The 22,350-nt window shown below is 41.1% G+C and overlaps 1 long non-coding RNA gene across 1 annotated transcript; it reads right to left on the reverse strand.

The window, feature by feature from the left end:
* Positions 1 to 573: 573 nt before the first annotated feature.
* LOC132647992 (uncharacterized) lies at positions 574 to 16,834 on the reverse strand. Its single transcript, XR_009586316.1, has 3 exons — positions 16,662 to 16,834; positions 1,332 to 1,454; positions 574 to 688 (listed from the first exon to the last, which is right to left on the reverse strand). It is a non-coding gene; the product is annotated as an uncharacterized LOC132647992 (long non-coding RNA).
* Positions 16,835 to 22,350: the final 5,516 nt, after the last annotated feature.

A 22,350-nucleotide genomic window follows, 5' to 3' on the forward strand; every position in this document is an offset into this window, starting at 1 on the left:
ATTTGATCATAAAGCCATGCCTTAGGAAGGTATAGCCTTACTCTTGTGTCAAAATAAAACAATGTTTCCAAATGGAAGATGCTTTCTGATGAAAGATGGAAGTAATTTGCTAGTTGAATAGTATCTCTTTTTCCAATTATAACTGAGAATATTTTTTAAATGTGCAGGTCTCAGGGAGGTAAAGCCAGGAAGACTCTCTAATAAATACATTAATTGCTTCAATTGATCCCTAGAAAATTATACTTAGTGTCAACCAGCACCATAAACAAATAGCCTCGAGTAAATAAAAATGTGAATTTTGCTATACTGAAATAAATTGCTATGATTGTATACTAAGGTGTGATATGATGATACATACCTTCTCTTCTGTCCTGGCCCTATGGTAACCATAGTAACCAGGATTTCCTTCCCCAAAGCATATCATAGACACCCATATCCACCCCAGTTTTCTTTTTTTTTTTATTTTTTATTTTTTATTTTTTTTATCAGTTACATTTTATTAACTCTGTATCCCAGACATGTCCCGATCCCTCATTCCCTCCCTGTCCCTCCTTCCCTCCCTCATCTCCACCACCCCAGTTTTCTTAGTGCTGTCTGTAGAGAAATTCTCTTACCCAGGCTTATTTGGTAGTAATGGACTCCTCTTCATTCCAGAGAAATCCTGCCCTGTGTCCTAGAGCGAAGAATGCTGATCAAAGAGATCAGAAAAAAATCAAAAACGACAGTTCTGGCTATTCTTCCCACCCAGCGTAGAAACAACCATACCTATGTAATGAACACTCCATCAAACCCCCAAGGACAAGACTCTAGGGACTTCCCAATAGCCAAGCATGGGGCATCTCTGGACAGTAATGTCCTTGTCACCACACACTTCATGGGGATGGAACATGCAGTCAGTGAGCTCAAACATTATCTCCAGGTTGTATAAGAACTCAGTTGGATGGTAGCTATACTGTGGGAGTCTTCTGATGAAGAACTGATTGCTTGGTGTGAGGAGAATAACCTCCTCATCATGAGTCTACAGTCAGAAGTTCTCCTTGTTCATTGCAAAGTGAGAAAAGGGGAAAAAGTATACAGTGACACTATATTTTCATATCCAGTATTACTTTGTTTTCCTGAGACAAATTGGATATCTTAGAAGAGAAAATTCTGGGAAAATATTTTTATTTTTTTTAATTCATTACAATTTATTCACTTTGTATCTCAGCTGTAGCCCCCTCCCTTGTCCTACCCTCTCAAACCTACCCTCCCTCACTCTTCTCCTCTCATGCCCCTCCCCCAGTTCACTGATAGGGGAGGTCCTCCTCCCCTTCCATCTGACCCAAGCCTACCAGGTCTCATCAGGAGTGGCTGCATTGTCTTCCTCTGTGGCCTGGTAAGGATGCTTCCTCCCTGAAGGGGAGGTGATCAAAGAGCCAGCCACTGAGTTCATGTCAGAGACAGCCTGGAATAATCTTAAAAAAGAAAAAAAAAATGTTGTGGTGTCCTTGAAAACCTACAAAATCAAATAACTGGACTCATAGGGGCTCACAAAGACTGAGACACCAACCAGAGAGCATCCATGGGATGGATGTAGGCCCCACACACATATGTAACAGATGTCCACCTTGTCCTCATGTGAGGCCTCTAACAGCAAGAACAGAGGCTCTCTCCGACTCTGTTGTGTGCCTTTGGAACCCTTTCCCCTAACTCATCAGTCTTGCCTAGTCTCGATAGAAGAAAATGTGCTCAGTCCTACTTGATATGCCAAGGCGGGTTGATAACCAAGGGAGGTGTCCTCTTCTATGAGAATAAAGAGGGGGAGCATAGGAGGAAGGGAGGTGAGGTGAGATGGTGAGATAGGGGACTGGGAAGAGAGTAGGGAGGGGAAGTTTTGACCAGGATGCAAAGTTAATCAATCAATCAATCAATTAATTAACTAATTAATTAATTTAAAAGGTTCTTAGAACAAATACATTCAAAAATCCATTCTTGGGCCATCAACATGGCTCAGTGAATGAAAGGACTTGCCTCAAGACTGTCAACCTGAGTAAATTTGATCCTCAAAACCTGTGAAACACACATGAAGGTGAGAGGAGAAAAACAACTCTTGAAAGCTGTCCTTTGACCCACATATACACAGAGAGAGAAGGATCATTAAAAATTTAAACACTCCCTTATTAGTTCAATAAGTGTATATGGTACGTGCATTTGTGTTCAGGCATTCATGTGTGTGGGCAAAGGCCAAAGACAGATATCTGGGTGTCCTGCTGAACCACTCTACCTTATTCCCTTGAGATTAGGTCTTTCTCTCTCTCAACATAAATTGCTGAGCTCAATATAAAATTGGTTGGTCTAGGCTGACTGGCCAGTGGGCTCCCTGGATCTTCCTGTCTCTGCCTCCAATCCCAATATTGAAGTCACAGGCACATGTAGCCACACCTCAGTTTTACATGAGTGCTAGAGATTTAAACCTAGGTCCTCAAGATTCCCATAAAGCCCTAAGCCAACTCCTCAGCCCCACTAGGTCAATAGGAGAAAATATCTTTAATTAGCCTATTGTGAATAATCTTGCGTATACTTCAAAATCTGCATCTCTAAGAAATATTCAATTTTGATCTCAAATTTCCATGGAAGAAAAGTTTCCTCAAGGAAAACGCAAACATCAGCAAGATTTTGGTAGTAGCATGGCCAGATAATTCATATTAATATACTCAAAGACTTTACCAATGATCTTCTTGGTGGTCACAGTTCATTTTCAGCTAAGTCAGGACTTTGAGCAACTGAAGCCACAGGAATTGCAGAGAAGCTGGGTAAATGAGACCCATCATGTGGCTTAGAGCTTCAAAGGTAGCCACAGAGCCTGACGATATGACTCACAGTCATGAAAACCTATGAATAGCCTTTGAAAATTGTTCCTTCACTTCCTCTGAACAGCTCTGGAAGTCTTCAACTCTCTGACATCATTGGGGTCAAAGAAGTTCAGTAGTAGAATGGGAATGTGGTAGGAAATGAGTCTAGCTGCCACCTGCTCAGGCCAGTTGGCCAGTTAGGACCTGTACTTCCTTGACTAAAAATTCAAAGAAAGTGATGGCATAGCTCTTCTTAAACCCTTTAGTGATCCAAGGAAAAGCCTCTTAAAAGATATTCAGAATAAGTAGCTTATGTCATCTGGCTTCTATGCTAAGTTGCCGAGACTTCTCCACTCTGTTCAGTGTACACATGCAGCCTCACAGAGACGAGGAGCTACGCTTTATTAGGAAAATCTCAAGGAAGAGTAAGACATCAATTGTGCAGAAAAAAAAAATTCTGTTAATTATTTACTCCAAAACCATGAGGGACAAAAATGATCCAGGAGTCTGTATAGAGAATGCCAATCAAAGAGTAAAGTGGTAACTGTACCAGTTACATCTTGAGGCAGTAGCCCTTGACCTTGCCCACAGTTTTGCACATCAATGGTGGGTGGGAATTGTGGTTATGTTCGGGGCTGCCTGGGTTGCCCCTCTGGATTCATCTGGGTTTGCTAATATATCTGTGCTTGGCCTCTAGGCCAGTTAAGATTTCGAGAACAGGCTTGGCTATGATGGCTTATCTCTGTTTTACATAACCTCTCATTTTACAACAAAATGCGTTGAGCCTGTTCGTGGATGATTTGGACAAGAAAAAGCCCCAAAGTGGACAAGGCCTGGAGTCCAGGCTCAGAGCTGGCATATTGTCATCTCCTCTCATCAATTGAGACTGAAGAGATATGGAAATAAAGTTTGCATATTGGTGAAAGGAGTCACAAAGGTAAATTCTAGGCACACGTTGAGGCCTGCGCAGTCCACAGAACCCATTGCTGACACATTCTGTGCTACCATAATAGCCAAACCTACTGACACAGAGTAAACCTGAGCAATCACTAAAAGATGCCCTATCTGATTAACACAGGTCAGAGGAGAGCAGAAATGCCCAATGCTCCTGAGTAGAGGCCCTTCCTGTAGTTTAGGTTCTCCCTCTAGAATAGAGGTTTTCAACCTTCCCAATGCTGTGACCCTGTGTCATGGTGACCCCCCAAACACAAAATTATTTTCATTGCTACTTCATAACTCTAATTTTGCTGCCGTCACGAGTCATAATGTAAATATCTGATATGCAGGATATCTGATATGAAAGGATCATCAACTCCTAATGAGGTCATGACCCACAGGTTGAGAACCACTTCTCAAGCATGAGGCACTGGTGTGAGGTGGCTTCCTCAGTTATGTCAGCAATTAGGTTCAACTCTGCATCTCTAGGCAGCTGGCTGAATGTGGTGGCTTGAAGGAAGGCACACAACAGCAACTCCCCAAGTCAGGAAGCAGTATGAAAGCCCAGGAGATGCTGCGATGTGAGGGACCTCTCCAGGTCAGTGAGATTTGTCTTTCATGCTTAGAAACAAACTAAACTTATGATAATGGTATGATAATTTTATGTGAGTTGGATGAGGCCAAAGAACACCCATATATTTGGACAGAAGTTATGCTAGGAGTTTCTAAATGCATTTAATATTTAAATAAGAGTTAAGGAGATAGTGTTCCATGACATGGGTGGGTCTTACCTGATTAGTTGATGACTGGAATAGAACAAAAAGCCAACTATGAGAGCATTTTCTTGCCTGTCTGCCTGGGGCTGGGACCTCAGTTGTTTCCCACTGTCAGAATGTTCTGATGTACCAAGTCTTCCTAAGAATTTACCAAGTTCAGGACAGGGGACTGTACATTCTCCATAATTTCATGAGTCATTTCTTTGCACAGAATCTTTGCATGCATGCACACACACGCACGCACCACTATTGATTCTTCTTCTCTAGAGAATCTTATGTATTTGTACTTTACTGGAAATTTACGCATGACAGAAGAACTCGATTTCTGCTAAAGACAAATGGTTAGTCAGTCCTTGGGTCAACCATTGGTACTTCCAGCATTTGAAAAATAATTTAGCCACAAAGGGAAGACTCAAAACCTCAACCTAATTTAAAACAAACAAAAAAACAAAACAAGCAAACAAACAAACAAAACAACCTCCTTGTCACTATTGATTTTAATATCCTCCTGCTGCTGCAGCAGCAAAAGTTTGATTATCCTTTCATTTGGTTTGGTTGCTTTTACTTTGGTTTATTTTTGCCTAAAATGGTTTAAAACAAACAAACAAACAAAAAACAAAAAAACCCTCAAATTCAATCCTGGATCATGCGTGTACTGGCAGCGCCCACCATTTTACCTTCCCATGTGAAGCTTTGCCAGGAAACTTCCAGAAAATCAATCCACAAGAACCAGTATGCGCAAATGTTCTGTTCTTGGAACCTGATAGCAGAAATGCTGAGAGTGAACTCACACTGACCAATCGGCTTCCAAGTTTGCTCACTTGTTTGTCTCTACAGTGACCAGGTTTGTGCAATGCTAAGAATCACATCACCAGAGAGAGAGGTTTGAGACGGGGCTTTGGCTTGTTGCTGTACTGGCTCTGTGATTTTTTTCAATATGATTCAACTGAGCTACAGTTCCCAGGTCTCCTTTCTAACGTATTTCCCCTTAGGACTTCCATAGAGAATGCCCTCCCCTGGAAGTTACAGTTAAAGGAGGTGGCAGTCACACGTTAGCACATACACATCTTTCCCTAGTCGCTAAGTAACTTCAAATCCAGGTGTTTGTTGCTGTGAAGGGATCCTGCAAGTATAATTAAGGATCCTAATCAATGGACTTTGTGTTAATCAATAGGGAGATTGTCCTGGTCGATCTGACTTTATTAGTTGGAAACTCCTAAAGAGAGAGCATAGACACTCCCTAACCTCAGAGATCCCACATGTTCAGCTCATGTTCCTATGGTTTGAATGTTCTCACCAAAGCTCATGCTGAAATTCAATCTGCTTTGAGAGATACTAAGAATTTGGACCATATGAGACCTTTGTAGGTCTCATGAATAGAGCTGCTCATTCACGGATTCAGAGATTAATAGGTTGAGGAGTTACTTTGGAAGTGGCTTTGCTACAGAAATGCTCTCTGACTGACCAGCTTTCTCTGCCTCAGCCCATGGTGCCCTTTGCCACGTCATGACCCAGCAGGACGGCCCAAGCTGACGCCAAGTAGGTGTTGACACTATGCTCTTGGTCTGCCAAAACCATGCCCTATGGGAGCAAGTCCATTTAATCTATCCTCACAGTTGACCAAGCCAAGTCCTTGTAATAAATTTTATGTGGCCTCTGTTTCTCTGCTTGAACCCTGACTTATACAGTTACCATGAGAAAGGCAGCAACACAAGCATGAGTTTGCCATTTGCAGTGCTATAGAGACATGAGACCCTAAAACATGTGAAAAGTTAGCACACTCAGGAGCCAAATGACCTGATCCTTCTAACATTTTCCCTCACCAACCGAGTGACTTTGGGTAACTGAGTTTCATCACCTCTCTAGGCACAATTTATTTATGGAATACTATTAAATACTAAGTCTGGGGCTACATATTTTCCAGGGTTGTTTTGAAAACTCAAAGGAGAAAGTATGTGAGAGATGTTCGGTTTTCTAATTAGGACCACAGAGAGTGTAAAGAACTATAAAGGCTCCATGCTTCTGTGTACAAGACCTGTAAGCACATTTGCCCCATACAGTCCTTCAGGCCTGCTGTGCACAGGCAGTTTGTCCACAGAGCTGAAGACTCTGAGGCTGAAATGTGGCCCAGCTAGCCTAGATGAGAGACAAAATGTGGAGTTCACTAGGGAACAGGTTCTTAAGACGTCTAAGTCCTGAGTCAGGCTAGTTATCACAGAGAGAGACAGAGAGACAACAGAGACAGAGTTTCCTCTTCGTGGATATCATAAAAATCTATTTTCACTCTTTGAAGATACACAAGAATACTTTTGAGTTCATATGTCCACTTTTCTTTGAGACCTGTCACTTAGAGGGGCAAAGTCTTCTTCCCTCAGTGTAGACATGGCCTCATCCCATGAGCCCTGAGTCTCAGCACTTGAGAAAGGAATACAATATAAAACCCCTTCTGCTGCTGTGTCACCTTCCAGACTTCCTTCCTTAGTTTATAGGTACGCTATTTCTTTAGAATGGTCAAAGTGAATGTTTCCTATTCATTTATTTATTTTGCTTGCTCCAAGGTTTAAATATTTAAAAAAAAGGGGCTCTTCATTGTGTTTCCACAGGCAGGGAAATTATGGTCGCAGGAGGATAAAGTTAGTCAAGAAGCAAAAATATTTTTTTAATATTTTATGTTATTTGTTGTTGTGGACTTGTTGGGGAGGGATATGCATATCGCTGTGGCAGGCACGTGGAAGTTGGAAAACAACTTTCAAGAATCTGTTCTTTCCTTCCACCTCAGGATCTAGGGATCAAACCCAGGTCATCAGATTGGCAAATGATCTCACCAGCCCACAGATCATTTTTGATCCTATTTTTCTTTTACTTTTGAAGTTACAATATAATTATTTCTCCCCTTCATTTCCTCACTCTAAACATTTCCTCTGTCTCCCTTTTTCAAATCCATGGCCCCTTTTATTAATTGCCGTTACATATGTGTACATATGTGTATATGTCACTTGGGCGTATGCATGTTTTCAGGGCTGACCATTTGGTAGTGAATAACTAATTTCTGTGCTTCCCCCTGGATAAGACTATTTCTCCCACTCTGGGAATTTCTTAGTTGCCTGTGGTGCTTTGTGTAGGCCTGAAGCCTCATGGGCTTTGCCCCATTCACTTTGGCATTATCTGTTGGGGTAGCCCTTGTTCAGCTCATGTTGAAGCAATCATGTTGGTGAGACTCGAGCCAGGATAATTTAGGGACTAGGTATTTCCTGAGAGTTAAAGATAGACCAGTGGAAAGGTCCTAGGTGTAGAAAGATTGTTTGTATGCAAAACAGTGAGGAAGGAGTTGGGATTGGGTACTGGAGGTGTGGAGGTGTCTGTTATACACAAAGGGAGCCTGCAATGTACAAACGTGTATTCACAGGAAGTTAGACTTTATTCAGAACATTGTGCTACATATAATGTTAGCTCTACTCGATTAAAACAGTATCTATTACATATCAAACTCTTTTCTTGGCATTATAGTTTTTTTTTTCTTAATTCCTTTTCTTAGGGTCAATTTTGTGATAAGGAAACTGCAAGAATGTTAGAGGACTAATGAAGGTGGGACGGGGTTTGAGCACAGGTCAAGTCAAGGGACTTTTAACTTTTACATGCTGTAATCCTATAGGCTTTTGTTTGAATGAATATCAATATTGTCATAATTTAAAAGGAAAAGGTGTAAATAATGAATGTGTCAATCTCACCACCTTGACCCAAAATCAAAAACTGTACCCATTATGTAAATTCAGGGAATGCTCTTCAAATGTCAGTGTTCCTTGTTAACCACAGACTTGAATCCTCATTACATGTTATGTGAAGACCAAAGGATTTTAGATTCCGATCATTTCAACCTCAAAATAAGACTATGTTTTATGTCTTATCACTTAGTAAAGATTAGACTTTGAGTATATAACACAGCAGACACGAGCTCTCAGTATGTGCTCAGCAACTTGTGACCCAACACAATCTCGTTCATTGTCCCCGGTGCTTTGAAATTTACAAATCACTTTTTTTCCATAGTACTTATGATTACCATATCATGCAGGTGAGGGACTGCAGATTACCAGGCCAATGTCATAAATTAACAAAAACATTCATGCATTAAAAATATCTGTGACAAGCCAGATGTGGTGCATATCTTTAATTCCAGAACTCAGGGAGGCAGAAGCAGGTGGATCTCTGTGAGTTCAAGGCTAGCCTGGTCTACAAAGATAGTCCAGGACAGCCATGGCTACGTGACTTGTGACTCAAATAATTATGAAAATATTAAAATAATAAGCACTCAAAAGCCAAAATAGCAAAGATCACTTCTACTTATGTCAATGTAGTTTGTAAATTTAGATTATGAATCAGATAATTTTTAGGAAAAACTTTTATTGTTTATATAACTAAGCCTGTGGCGTAAATAATGCAAACAACAACAACAACAAAAAACAGAATCTGTTGATCCGTCTGTATTCACCTTCTATAACAAGAACAAAACTAAAATTAAATTTATTATTATTATTAATTTTTTACAATTTATTCACTTTGTACCCTGGCTGTAGTCCCCTCTCTCATCTTCTCCCAGTCCCACCTTCCCTCTCCCTCTCCCTAGTCCACTGATAGGGGAAATCCCCCTCCCCTACTGTCTGACCCTAGCCTATCAGGTCCCATCAGGACTGCCTGGATCCTCTTCCCGTGTGGGCTGGCTAGGTCGCCCCACCAGGAGAAGTGATCAAGGAACAAGCAACCAAGTTCATATCAGAGACTGTCTCTTCTCTCCTTACTAGGGTTACACATGGAGACTGTAGCCTATAGACTATAGGCTACATCTGAGCAGGGGGTCTAGGTCCTCTCTATACATGATCTTTGGCTGTTGTATCAGTCTCTGCAGTGGCCCCTGGGGCCCAGATTTTTTGGCTTTGTTGGTCTCCTTGTGGGGCTCCTGTCTCCTCTGGGTCCTTCTATATCCCCTTCTTCCATAAGACTCCCTGGGCTCTTCTTCAATTTCTTTCTTAAGAGACTTGAAGTTGTTTTTCAAACAGGTCTTTCACTTGCTTGGTTAGAGTCACTCCAAGGTACTTTATGTTTTTAGTGGCTATCATGAAGGATGTTGTTTCCCTAATTTCTTTCTCAGTCCTTTTGTCTTTGGTATATAGGAGGACTTCTGATTTTTTTTTTTAGTTAATTTTGTATTCAGCCACTTTACCGAAGGTGTTTATCAGTTGAAGGAGTTCTCTGGTTGAATTTTTGGGGTTACTCATGTATACTAACATATCATCTTCGAAGAGTGATACTTTGACATCTTCCTTTCTGATTTGTATCCCCTTGATCTCCTTTAGTTGTCTTATTGCTCTAGCTAGGACTTCAAGTACAATGTTGAAGAGCTACAAAGAGAGTGGGCAGCCTTGCCTTGTCCCTGATTTCAGTGGGACTGCTTTAAGTTTCTCTCTATTGAGTTTGATGCTAGCTATAGGCTTGCTGTATATTGCCTTTACTATGTTTAGGTATGTGCCTTTTATACCTGATCTCTCCAAGAAGGAATAATATGAAAGAAGAGGTAGTAAACAAGACCTGGAGAGGACAGGAGTGCCACAAGGACCAAATATATCTGGGCACAGGGGTCTTTTCTGAGACTGTTTCTCTAACCAAGGACCATGCATTGATATAACCTAGAACCCCTGCTCAGATGTAGCCCATGGCAGCTCAGCAACCAAGTGGATTTTCCTAGTAAGCTGAACAGGAACTATCTCTGAAATGAACTCAGTGGTGGCTCTTTGACCTCCCTCACCCCCAAGGGAGGAGCAGCCTTGCTAGGGCACAGAGGAGGACACTGCAGCCAGTCCTGATAAGACCTGATAGACTAGTGTCAGATGGAAGGGGAAGAGGACCTCCCTATCAGTGGACTTAGAGAGGGGCAGGGAGGAGATGAGGGAGAGAGGGTAGGATTGGGAGGGAATGAGGGATGGGGCTACAGATGGGGTACAAAATAAATAATCTGTAATTAATATAAAAAATAAAAATTATTTAAAAAAAGACTCTCTGTGCTCTGTCCAAATTTTGGCTATGAGTCTGTGCATATGCTTCAATCCCCTGCTAGGTGGAGTCTTTTAGAGTATATCTGTGGTCGGCTCCTATCCTGTTCTCTCTCTTCTACTGCTTCCAGTGTCTATCCTGTTTTCCCTTCTGAATAAGAATTAAGCATCTTCCCTAGGGTCTTCCTTGTTGTTTAGCTTCTTTAGGTCTGTAGATTTTAGTATGTTTATCCTATATTATATGGCTAATATCCACTTGTAAGTGAGTGTATACCAAGCATGTCTTTCTGCTTCTGGGTTACCTCACTCAGGATAATCTTTTCCATCCATTTGCAAATTTCATGTTTTCCTTGTTTTTAATAGCTGAGTAGTATTCCATTGTGTAAATGCACAACAATTTCTGTATCCGTTCTTTTGTGGGGAGACATCTAGGTTGCTTTCAGATTCTGGCTATTACAAATAAAGCTGCTATGAACATAGTTGAGCAAATGTCCTTGTTTAAAATCAAATTCTTAAAAGGATTCATTTCACTTGAGCTTTTGTAATGGATAAAGTCAAACACACTTAATTAATTCTCAGTTACCCACGGTCTTGCTTGCTTTCCACAAATACTTAAAGGGCATGACTGAGCCAAGGTATGCAGGACTCCAGCTGCTTAGTACTCCCTCTCAGGCTTTTCCACCTCCATCTAATCCCTTGGTCACAGCTTCTGGGAAATTCAACACGATGCAGAAAAGGGCCTTTTGCTTTATGGTCTTCCATAAAAGAATCTATCACCCACATGTCATGGGATACACTGCTGACTCAACCTGAAGTGGGATTTCAGGTTGGGTCAGCAACATCCTGGGAGGCACAACGGCCAAGCTTCCTCAGAAGGGCAGGTCACAGTGAGTTTACCACCAAGACTGGATGGGTGCTGTAATGACTGCTGGCACACAGTCTAAACCCAACATCTATAAAAAGAAGCTTCCTCTCATCTCCCTCCCCATCAGGAAACCTGTGTACTCTTCTGACAGGAAATTGGGAAGACCTCTTCTCTACACCATGTTGAACAATTCAGCTTTTGAATTGTTCAGGGAGATGAGGAATCTCTGATTTGTCTATGAACAATCAGGCATATCCATTTGGTAACAAACACTTTTTCATGTGATCTAAGGTCTAAAAAATAGACCCCCAAAAACTTATGTTTCTATTTTTAAAATTTTGCATACACTATATTTTGATCATACTTTCCCCTTACCCAACTCCTCTTTGATCCTTCCCACTTCTCCAACTTTATTCTCTCTCCCTCTTTCTCTCTCTCAAAAATAAAAACATAAAAGTAAGAAACAAAAACTTCCACAAGGCCACAAAAATAAAAGTCAAAGTAAACAGGTAAAGGAACAGTAAGACCAAAAAAATGGCAAAACAAAACGAAAAAAGTTCACAATAATATTGTTGAGTTTGTTTTATGTTGTCCAACTATTCCTGGGCATGGGATCTGCCCTGGAGTGTTGTTGATACACCCTGTGACACTACATTGGGAAGAAAAACTGATTTTCCCTTTGCAGTGGGTATCACTTTCAGAGAACTTCTTGGTTAAAGATAGGACCCTGTATGGCTTGAACATGTTGAAATCCTGTATGTATTGCCACAATGCCTGTGAGTTCATATGTGTATCAGTTCTGTTGTGTCTAGAAGACACTGTTTCCTTGGAGTGTTTCATCACCTCTGACTCTTAGAATCATGCAGCAACAATTCAGTAGAAGTGGCTCCAATCTACCAAAGCAGCCCAGAAAGTTTTCTGGAGCATTTTTCTCTGTGAAGCCCAATGAAGGATTCAAACCATTGCACAGAATAGCAATGCAAAAGCATGGAGATGCAGAAAACATGGTCTCCCTGTCTATGGGTTTCTATCTATCCCTTCTCAGAGTCCACACAAGGATGTTTTTCAGTTCACGAAAACCATGCCCCTCCCAGGAGGTAGTTTTCAGCTGACTAATATCACTAACCTTTTCATGGGGGCTATTTTCCACAGGGGGCAAAACACTCCCACATCCCACACTTGGGACAAAAACAAACAAACAAAACATATTCACAACTGAGTTTCCAAAGAAACCAGAAATTTGCACTTGAGGAGGGCTCCATGAAAATCCTTTGGCCAAAGCCTCAACAAAATGTAACCCATGCCTGACACCAGAGTTTTCACTTGGTGGCTAAGATGTTAAGTTGTGGCATTATCTCACCAATTATTTAGTGACTCAGTTTAGATTCCTTTCATATATGTATATATTTTCAGAAGCTTCTTCAGTAGATGTCCACACGGTTTTTCAAGTGCCCTTTAGTGTTACTTGTCCCTCCCCATATTCCCTCCTTTGCCATGCTCTCTCATCCCCCTCTCTACATAATCTTCCTAGTCTAGTTTCCCATTTGCCTCCCTGTTACACAATATTATAATTTTTCTTATGTAGGAGATCCTCCACCCCTCCCTCCCCCAGGTCCCTTAGTATGTACCTAACACCTGGGAGTATTCAGATTGTAGCACATATACCAAAACTTTAAGAGCTAACATCCACATATGAGAAAAAACATAGATTAGATTTTTTGGAGGGGGGGGTCATGTGGGTTACCTCAATTGAGAAGTTTTTCTTTTGCTCCATCCATTGTCCTTCACATTTCAAAATTTTGTTTTCTTAGCAGCTGAATAATATTCCATTGTATATAGACCACATTATCATTATCCATTCATCAACTGATAAACATCTCTGACTATTATGAATAGGGCAGCAATAAATATGGATGAACAGGTATCTCTACGATAGGATGTAGAATCTTTTGGGTATGTGCCCAAGAGTGATAGATAGATACTGAGATAGAGCTATTCTCAGCTTCCTGAGGGACACTTGTTAAAGTTATTTTTATAAAACTGTGTTTGTTTCTCAGTTTCTCTCTTAAGCCAGCTATCATACAAATAAATGAGACTCCTTAATATTTGTTGAACAATAAGCCTTAAAACATGTGAACTAAGCAGTTATTACTCTATTTTTAACCCTCTCAGTTAATTTGGCTTCCTCCCAGCCTACATCCGAGATACTCCCATTTTGTAGCATCCTTGTTCCAGCTCCTTCCCTGATGTCTCTTGGGCCTCTCCTGTGGCTAAATCCCCTACTTCCTCCTCTAATCTTCCTGGCCTACCTGTCAGAAAGTCCAGCCCTATTCTCCCCCCTGCTTAGCAATTAGCTATAGGCTGCTTTATTGACATATCAGGGGACAATTGGGGACAGTGTTTACATAACATTGAAACAGGAGATTCTCAGAACAAAGATTGCAACCAGATGTAGGGGGTACAGAAATCAGCATTTGAATTATACAATAACCTTATGCCTACAACCACCACATTGATTTCCATAGTGGCTATACTAGTTTGCTTTCCCACTAACAATAAGTGATCCCCTTTCCCTGCCTCCTCACAACATGTGCTGTCATGTGCCTTATTCATCTTGACCATTCTGAATGGCGTAAGATGAAATCTCAAAGTAGTTTTAATTTGCATTTTCCTGATGGTTAAGGATAATGAACATTTCTCTAAGTGTTTCTCAGCCATTTGTGTTTTATCTTTTGAGAAGTCTATTTAGATCTGTATCCCATTTTTAATTGAGTTACTTGACTTTTTGATGTTCAGTTATTTAGTTCTTTATATATTCTAGATACTAATACTCAATCAAATGTAAAATTAATTGGCGAAGATATTTTGCCTATTCTGTAGGCTGCCTTTGCTGGGTTGATGGTGTTTTGTACCATACGGAAGCTTTTTTGGCTTCATGGGGTTCCATTTATTAATTGTTGATCATGGTTCTTGCACTAACAATATTCTGTTAAGAACGTCTTTTCTTGTGTTAGTGATTTCAAGGTTATTCCTCGCTTTTTTTTTCTGTTGTCTTCAGTATATCTCAGCTTAGTTTGAGGTCCTTTATCCATTTGGAGTTGTGTTTTGTGCAGGGTGATAGATCAGAATCCATTTTCATTCTTCTGCATGCATCTATGCATTTTGACCAACACCATTTATTGAAGATGCTGTCTTTTCTTCTGTGTTTATTTTTGGCTACTTTGTCAAAAATTGTGTGTGTGTAGGTTTATGGAATTATGCCTGGCTCTTCCACTGATCGTCATGTCTGATTTTATGCCTTTACCATGCTGTTTTTATTACAATAACTCTACAAAACAACTTGAAATCCAGAATAGTAAGATATCTAGCGGTTCTTTTATTATTCATGATTCTGTTGTTTCTGTATTTCCATGTAGAATTGAAGATTAGTTTTTCAATTTCTGTGAGGAATTGTGTTGGAATTTTGATGGAGATTGCATTGAATATATAGATTGCTTTGGTAGGATTGGAGATCCTTTGGGAGCATAGATCTTTCTATTTTTCTCAGTGTCTTTCTTCAATTTATTATTATTACTTTACAATTTATTCACTTTGTATCCAAATTGTAGCCCACTCTCTCTTCCAGATCTCCCTCCCCCAGTCCACTGAAAGAGGGAGTCCTCCTTCCCTAGACTCTGACCCTAGCCTCTCAAGTCAGTCTTGGGATAACATAACCAAGCAAGTGAAAGACTTGTATAATAAAGATCACTTGCTTAGTTAGAGTTAGTCCAACACCATTTTCTGAGGCTATTTTGAAAAGTTGTTTCTCTGATTTCTTTTTTATTATTTTACTCTTTTGTATATTGGAAGGCTACAAATTTTTAGATGTTAATTTAGTATCCTGCTACTTTAATCTTTTAATAGTTCAGATTTCCTGGATGTTTTTTGCTTAGAATTGTTAGATTTAACATTTTCTTTGACCGAGCTTTTCATTTCTTCTTCCCTGTCTTCATAACTTGAAATTTTCTCTTCCAGCTCTTGTAATCCATCGGTGAGGTATACCTCTGAGGTCATGTTCAACATCCTAAGTTTTTTCATTTTCAGTTTTATTAAGTTTGAGCCTCCTTTAGGAATTCTATTTCTTGGTTAAATTAAACATTCATGACTTAAGATGTTTTGGCTCTTGCATTCAACTGTTCTTATTTTCATATCTTTATCTATCCTATCTTCTGTTGGATGAATGAGACCAAACACACTCTAGAGGTCACTCTGCTTCATCCCAAGTCCTCTGTGGCTTTTGTCTCATTTTTCCAAGTAAACCGATTTAAATGCTGATCCCATCTCTGAAATGCCTTCACAGGAACATTCAGGATAATGCTTGATGGAATAAATAGGTAGCTGTGTGTCAATATGGCCTAGCCAAGTTGGCACATAGAGTTCCTATTGCCACACTTTCCCTTTGTCTGATATTCTGACACCCTTCTTGGTGCCCCACCTTCCTCTCACTGAGCTTGCAGCCCCAAGCAATAGTTCTCAACTCCCAGCAAATTTTTGCCTTTCTCCTCTGTGTGAATTGCTGGCATTTTATAGAAGTGAAGGGTGTTCAATACTCTCTCCTATACAGGATGACCCCGAGCAGCAGAGCCTTTTCCATCCCCCTGCCCCATGCCAATGGCAGCCCTACAGTTGAGAAATCCTATTCCAAATTGCCAGTTCATTTCCGCTCTCTCTGGCCCTGCTCATTATTGCTTCATCATCTCTGGATGTTTTTCAGGTTACAGAACATGCCAATTTCTTCTCTCCTGAGGGCCTCTGCAATTGACTTTCCCACTGCCTAAAAATACTCTGCTCCTTTAATGGCCAGCTCCTTATCATCAAGTTTCACCTGGAAGCCACACCCAACTCCTGCCCTTAATCTCACTCCATTTGATTAACCTGGTTATTTCTTTATCACCACCTGACATTTGCTGTGTTACCTCACATAAGAGGGTAAAAGGTCTTACCATCCGAAAGTCAGAGAGGGCGGATGCCAGTCACTGCAGCCCAGTGACAAGTGAAAAGCCTGGAACATTACCAAACACTCAACAGATTCTTGTTTAAAGAAGGAAAATCAAAATGTCGTATGTATTGTCAATAAATCCAACTCTCTGTGTGCACTTTCTTCAGATAGTACCTGAAACTCATATGTGCCTTTGAGGCACTGTTCCCAAAGCATCAACATGACAACACTGACCTGTTTTTTGTTGATCATAGAACATAAGTCCAGACCTTTTCCCGAGGTCATTTTACTCCCAAGATGCAGCTTAGTCATCACATGAAACTTCATCTGACTTCTACACCATGAACCCTCAAACAAGCAAAGGTTCATCTTAGATCCAAAATAAGGCACCCAAGATACAGAGTCAATACCTGTTCACAGTCCCCAAGAGGAACTTGCCCCGGAAAAGGACTGGCCTAAGAAAACTAAACAGATCGCTTCAAAGCAACTCACTTTACAAACATGCCCTGTGTACACTCTGCAAACAGGTCTCTCCTGACAGAAAAAGGGCCAAGGTCATCTAGCCTGAGCCACTGATCAGGTCATCTGTTCCCCAGCCTGTACATATGCTTTTTCTCCCCACCCACAGGGGTTTTTTCTGTGCCCCCTGCCATGATCTTAGCATGGCTGACAAAGACTTGCCAATCCTCTAATGTGACTCAGTAAGTGGACATTACTGGTAATTATTCATTTTTACCCCTATTAATGTTTGTAAGTACCACTTCTTATTATCATACTACTGCAATCATCTTTCTTGCTTCAACACTTCTGATGAGATCCCTCCATTCTCAGTTCTGACATGTGCTTTTGTGCATGGAAACCCATGAAAGAACTGACCCACCTCTGCCATCTGTCTGCTAGACTAAATATCCATATGTGAGAAGGTGAAGGCAGCCATTTTCCCCATGTGGATGCTAGAACTTTTGAAACAGGGCCACCAGGAAGGTTGCCCACAATGGTCAACCATCTTCTTCCTCTTCTGTTTTATCCCTTCCTTTTATTAACAGTGCTCTCTACCAAGCCATTTGTTTCTGGTAGGAAGTTAGAGCTGTTACCACCATCTTCCTTAGACCACCAGATCGTCTTCGAGTAGTCAAATGCAATAATGAGGATAGTTTCAGAAGTTGTTAAAAATGCATAAACCATGAGGGGCACATGACATTAGGTTAATTACTGTAACAAGCAATTTTAAATCCATGATATCTCAACACAATAGAGATTTTTCTGTTTTTTGAGGTGGGTTGTTTTCTCATTTTTTGCAGGGAGGGTGGGCTGTTTTGTTCTTTGTTTCTCTCTCTCTCTTTGTGTGTGTGTGTGTGTGTGTGTGTGTGTGTGTGTGTGTGTGGTGTTTTACTGGCTCATCTAACAGATCAACATAAGTGTTGCCAGTTGTCTTCTACTTTGTGAATCAGAAACCTGAGGTCTGTCGATCTCAGAGACATGAAATCATCACGGGATTACCTGCAAGCTAGTATCAGGAGGGTAAAGGGACTAAGAAACAGTGAGCAAAAGTCCTTGATGGACTATAGTATGTGTCATTTCTACACTCTATTAGTCATGTATTATTATATGTTTACATCTCGTTGCATAGTGGCTCCTAATGAAATCTGGTTGTATGCCCAAAAGTAAAAGCAAACATGGAATAAGTGATTGAGTAGATGCTGCCAATATCCATCTTCCCTTTCATGTTTAAAGGGAACCTGCTGGGGAATAAGCCACAGTAGAGTGAGACTAGGCAAAGGTACCCTAGACAGACAAGCCTGATCCTATGCCAGTTCCTGTACTGAGATGATTAAAGAAAAGCACTCCCATGTTTAGAAAGGACATAGGGAAGAATAGCAATAAGGTAAGATGAAAGATAAGAGAACAAATTCTCACAGAGATCTGGATAGACCAGTGTGAATGCATAGCATTTGGAGCCATCTCTTTCTCCAGCTATTGACTGGAGGAGGTCAGCCTTCAGGCTGTGATCAAGCTCATGTAGGTGCCAGTTGACAGTGCCTCATCTTGGCCCAGTGCCTGGAGCCTCTCCTTCCTATCAGGGGCTTCTCTGATACCACAAAACAATTCTTCCACAAGAACTGTTTGGCCATCACAGAAAAGCCCTTGTGCATAGGAATATTTTGAATGATGCCTTAAATAACCACAATATTTTACATTTATATGTTATTTAATTGATACAACACATTATGTTGTAGCTTCCAAAGCCCTGCAAGAGCCCACTGAACTTTTTCTTCCTTCCTTTGTTTGCTTCCCCCATTCCTTTCTGATTTAAAATTCTGAAGAAAATTCTCCCGGGACAGTGAGTCAGTAAACCAAAACTATATTGACTCCCATGGTAGAAAAAGCAGTGAAGTAGTGTGACTTCCAAAAGAGATACACGTCTTGTGGGAAAATTACCACCAAACCTCCTTTCCCATACATTATGATGCTAAAGCCTCTTGTACCTTGCCTTCCCCGCCTCCCAACTCCCACACAACTCAGTCCAAACCTTGGGCAGGAGTCATGGTGTTCCTGGGTAATAACTGGTGAACAGCACATCTGAGATCTGAGCATGGCCTGAAGGACAGGATCTCTGCAGACATTTCCATTTGTTCATGATTAGCAACTTACCGTTAACAGTCAAAATCAAAACATTTCTCCTGACTCTGTAAGCCCCGAATAGTAGGTGCTTCTTCAAGTCCTCCCAGCCCTGTTCATTTGTTCATGCAGATTTGGAGTTTTGATCTGTGTGACATGGGATAGACTTATTATCATTATTGGGTTCCACTGTCTAGTAAGAGAAGACTCCACAGCTGATCTTTTTTATGTTTATACAGGATTGTGTCCCTTTTAAATTCGTAAGTCTCCAATAGGCATGGATAGCCACCCACACTTTACAGGGAAACAAAGCAAGTGACCCATCACCTCAGACCCAGACATCTAATCTCAAATTCAGAACTCTTTAGACTTACATCTGAAAGGTTGAATGATGTGTCTAACAGTCTCCATAGCACGTGAGAAATTCCCCCAAAGTGATGGCCACTGAGACGACTATTACTTCCACAATTAGCACTATTATTATTATCACTATTAAAAGATTAGCTCTTCAAATCTAGTTTCCACTATTTAGAGTTGCCTATGGTGTGAGTGAGGAGATACGTAGATCTTCAAAGTGCCTTTGTTCAAGCAAGAGGACCCGAGTTTATAGGAAGCATGGTGGCATTCTCCTGAAACCACAGCACCAAGGGGGATGGGAGATGGGACGATCCCTGAAGCTAATTGGCCAGCGACCAAGCAGAATTGATTAGCTTCAAGTTCACTGACAGGCCCCATCTCAAAAAATAATTAAGTGAGGAAAAACTGAGGAAGACACTTAATATTAACTTCTGGCCTCTATTAGCACATAACTGCACAGACCAAAGTAACAAGCACATATACCATACACCACACACCTCCCCCACTCACCCAGCAAGCTACAGAGAGAGAGAGAGAGAGAGAGAGAGAAAGAGAAAGAGAGAGAGATGCAAAGAGAGAGAGAGCAATCCATGGCATGAAAAATTCTAAGTATTATATGACATAAACCAATAGTAAAATGTAAAAATATAAGACTCTAACAAGTCAATAAGCTCAATATATAAAAAAAATGAATAAACGTACTATATAAACAAATTACCATCTTGAAAAGACTCAGGGCCATTCAGAATTTCTCTTCTTTGATCCATACCTCCATGACTGAGCTAGACCAGAAGTGTATTTATTGTCATTGGAAAGGAAATATTATAAATGTGTAATTAGGTGCCTAAGCTATGGTGAGAGCAAGCTGATAATGATTTTCTAGCATATACAGGGCTAGTGTTTCTTAATTTGCAAAACAAACAGAAAGAAGTTGGAAGGGGAAGCTGTTAAATACTGAGTCACTTTATCTGGAAAGCTGTGTCATTTTCCCTTTCTAGTAGTTCCCAGTTTGTAACGTGTATTATAAAAACAAGTCAGCTAATTTGTATCTTCGGGTCAGGATGCCCTTTCATAATTCTGTGGTGAAAGTTTAGATCCTCAAGCCAACAAGCTGAAGTTCAGTGTAAGCACTGTGACCTGAACTGTGACCAGTCTTGAAACTCTAACCCCCAGCCTCACTCAGCATAAACAACCCATGCCCTACACTGCAGTCCTGGAAGCAATGACAGTCCCTTTCATTTCTTCCCAGATAGCCAGGAAGTAGGAACAGAGACCCACTAGATCTGTGAGGCCTGGTCGGAGAAAAGTTTAGACAGATGACAAAGGGCTTGATGGATATTGAGTTAGCAAGGAAGGCTGATGCCTCTGGCCATCCTGGTTGCCTTCTTATTCTGTGATGTGTCCTGTCCCCTGAGGCTCTTATCTGGCACAGGATTCTGATGCCAGGTTCTCTTCCCATTTCATACAAATACAGTCTCTGGGTCTGTTACCCCGAGACTCTAAGTTGGCCTCTGTAACATGGAAGTAAGGCTGCATGACTGTATGGACCACCCCTGACCTTTGCTGTCTGCTAGCTGCTGGCTATGTCACACATGTCCACTCCCTCCCAGAACTTCCACTGGGGTGCTGTGAAAGAAGCTGTGCTATCCTGCTGTGGCCAGAAAGATGAGCTGTATCCAAACCAAGCCTCCTCTTGCTGGGGATTGCATGTTGGGGGCAGGGTGTCAGAAAATGAGGAAAATAACGTGGCATCTGCAAACACTATCACGAATTAATCTATGCTGCCTTTAATTTATTGAATACATATCACTGAGGACTATTTTAGGCGCCAGGGTCTTTCTGATAGAAGCCTCTTGCTCTTGTTTTGGGGTCAACCCTGTGTGTTTCATCCGGACTGAAGGTTGCAATGGGATCCCCTCTCCTGATCATAAATCTGTGACTCTGAGTACTCCCACTTCATGATGACAACCGGGCACACAGACTAACTTGAGTTTATTAGCAAATATGCTAAAATTTTAAGTTGGGTCTTATTTCTTTTTTATCTTTGATATTTCATTATATATAGAGAGAGGGGGAGGTGAAGTAATAAGAATTGTAAAGAAAAATAGAACAAAGAAGGAAAGAAAAGTGAGGTTTCACCTGCAAATAGTTCTTCCTCTTAAGAAAATGGTATTTGAGTGGAACCTTGAAGGCAGAGAGAGAACTCTTGAGGCTGTGAGGGGAGATGGATTCCAGCAAAGACAGAAAATGCAGAGAATACAGAGGCCATTGCTAGATTAGAGCTAGGAAGACCGAGGATAAGTAAAGAGACCAATGTGCTGAAGTGCTGGAAATTGAGAAAGGAGGAAGCAAACACAAGCGTGATGATGGGGTAAAAGGTACAGGTCTCTGTCATAGTGAAATCCATTACTTTGCATACAACCTTAAAAAGTAATCTAAAAAAATAACCTGAACTTAAAATATAAGCTTTCCTAAGTCCACTTGCAGATAGAGACATCACATAGATATCAGGCAGATATCAGGCAGACTTCAGGAGCTCAGCAGGACTGAAAAGCTAAACTTCAGAGTCTTCGGCGTTTAGGTGGCGTATTAATTCTCTATCACTGATAAAGTTCCCACAGACTGAGCAGCTTAAACAGTATCCACGGATCGTCTCACAGCTCTGTTTGTGACAAGCCCAGCACACTGTGACTGGCTTCCCTGCTTCAGCCGTGACACCAGACATCAAAGTGCTTGGTGTCGCTGCTGATGCGAGAGAAGAGCACCCGCAAAGGGCCACCGGTCTTCCGAGATCACCAGTTGGTGGCTGAGTTCTCAGTGACCGGAGGACTGAAATGGTCTTGCTAGCCATCTGTCAAATATGACTCTCAGCTCCTAGCTGTCCACAGTCCCCTGCCTATAGATTCTCGACAGTGCAGCTAGTTTCTTCCTCGAGGCCTGCTAGAGA

Source organism: Meriones unguiculatus, chromosome 15 (genome assembly GCF_030254825.1).
Source record: "Meriones unguiculatus strain TT.TT164.6M chromosome 15, Bangor_MerUng_6.1, whole genome shotgun sequence".
Classification (NCBI taxonomy): domain Eukaryota; kingdom Metazoa; phylum Chordata; class Mammalia; order Rodentia; family Muridae; genus Meriones; species Meriones unguiculatus.